This window comes from Brassica oleracea, chromosome C8 (assembly GCF_000695525.1).
Source record: "Brassica oleracea var. oleracea cultivar TO1000 chromosome C8, BOL, whole genome shotgun sequence".
Taxonomy (NCBI): Eukaryota; Viridiplantae; Streptophyta; class Magnoliopsida; order Brassicales; family Brassicaceae; genus Brassica; species Brassica oleracea.
In genome coordinates this window covers 26,590,062-26,592,240 of record NC_027755.1, presented here as the reverse complement: position 1 = coordinate 26,592,240, position 2,179 = coordinate 26,590,062, and positions in this window count along the sequence as shown.

Genomic DNA, 2,179 nt, shown 5'->3' with positions numbered 1-2,179 from the left:
TATTTAATAGTAAACTTTTTTTTCAAAAAAAAAAAGAAAAATTACTGGAGATATTTTTACCAAACAAAAATGGGAAATTAGGCCAAGTATACACAACAAAAACTACAATTTACTAACTAACCAAAAACGTCTTCTCTCTCCTACTTTCTCTTTCTATCTCTCTCTACTCTCTCACCACAAATCTAAATTTTTTTTTTCTTGGTTATTTGGCAAATAAGCCTAACAAAAATTATTGGAGATATTATTAAGGAACTCAAGCCAAAATAAAAAAAAGTGTGTAATATACCAAACACTTAATAATCGAGAAAATAATTAAAGGTTAGATGAGATGTATCAGACCGTCAACAGCTGGGTACACTGAGAAATTAAAATGCTTTGCTTACGTACGTTGTGATCAGTGATCCTAAGTTCCTAACCAACCTTTACCAGTAAAAGGACTGTTGCTGCAATCATTATTTTTCAAATAATAATCTTTGTATATTCTTAACATTTCTGGTATCATTATTGTTTTTGTACACCAAGCTTCTTGTACAGTTTCAAATTATTTTTCCAAAAGGAGAAAAAATAAAATAAGAAGGCATACATAATAGATCGTCAAACACGACTTTAATCCAAATAACTGTTTTGTTCTCTTTTTCAAAGACACTATATCATTGATAACAAATTAGGATTATAAAGGGATAAATTATTACATATATTGAAAATAACAACATGAGAAGTGATCTAATAAAAATAAATTAAATCAACTGAAAAAACTAAAGCAAAGTTATATATCAAAAGGAAACTTGAAACTTTTTTTATTTTTGGTCAAACCTAGAGCTGAAACTTATATTTATTTTTATTAAGCTAAATATTTTCTGATAAAGATGTTATATAAACCAAAATCAAATTTATATCAGACTGATGACATTAAAACTCGATATTCTTTAGTTTTTTTTTTTTTTGTTAAAGGGTTTGATATTCTTTAGTTATACCTTCTTAAAAGAGAAAAGGAACTGAAACATAATATCTTAAACAAAAATGCACTTAAATAAAATAAAAAAAATCGAACGAGATTATAACAAGTTTATGCTCCAATGTTCAAGATTAATATAAGAGGTCATAATCGTACTTGAAAATATTTGTTTTGTATGTTTACGTCGGTTTTTTTCATCAAAACGGTCAGTGCTACCCACTAAAAAGAACCATCCGAAATATCTGACCGTTGCTCCTCCGATCACGTGCAGATGCCACCGACAATCACGTTCCTCCCCATCCGTCTTATAACTCACACATGGCATGTCATATATCGATCCAGGCCGTTGATTAGACAGATGCGTATGGACATGTGGTGAGCCATGAAGCCGAGAGGTGAGAGAAGTACAAAGTGTTGTCCGTGTTTCCGTGTATCGACGTAAGGGATGGTTCGGTCCGCTCGATACGTATCGATTACGCAAGTATGATGTGTGTATTTTGAAACATTCGTGTATCGATTTAAGGGATGATTCGGTCCGCTTAATATGTTACGTGTGCTGCTAAGTGTGAAAGCAGTGTTTTCCTTTTTGATATTTGAAATATATTTTGAAAATCTAATATGTTAAAAATAGTCTCCAGCAGGCGTAGTTTTCATAGATTCAAACAAGTTGAAAAAGATAAAAAAAGGTACTAGTTCGTATAGTTGTCGTTTCTTTCGGCTTGTACATAAGTCGCAACTATCCCTATAAGCACAGTTTCCCTAAAATATTAATGTTTTCTACGGCCAGAAAAAATAATGTTTATAGTAAACAAGAAAAAATATACAACTGTACATACAAACTTTTGACAAATGACTACTGCTTGCTCTCTGTGGGGGCAACCACAAGTTTGGTATAAGACCTTTTGTAGAATAAGGGTGTTTTGATCCATGAAGATCCTCAAGTAAGAGTTGATGCGGCGTTTAAAAAAAAATGAAGATCCTCAAGTAAGAATCCATAAATAAAAAATTCTCATAACTATTTTCTCTAGTATGATATAACATTGATTTGCACTAGTTCACCTCAAATTAATTAAGTGTAACATTCTTCATTAAATTAAGAGTCTTCTAATATATGGATCCTCTTGTACCATTTGCAAATGGTAGGCGCAGTACATTAACTTCATTGAACTTTACACTCCACAATCTTACATTTTCTACCCACAAACCGAGAAGCCGTTTTGAGTC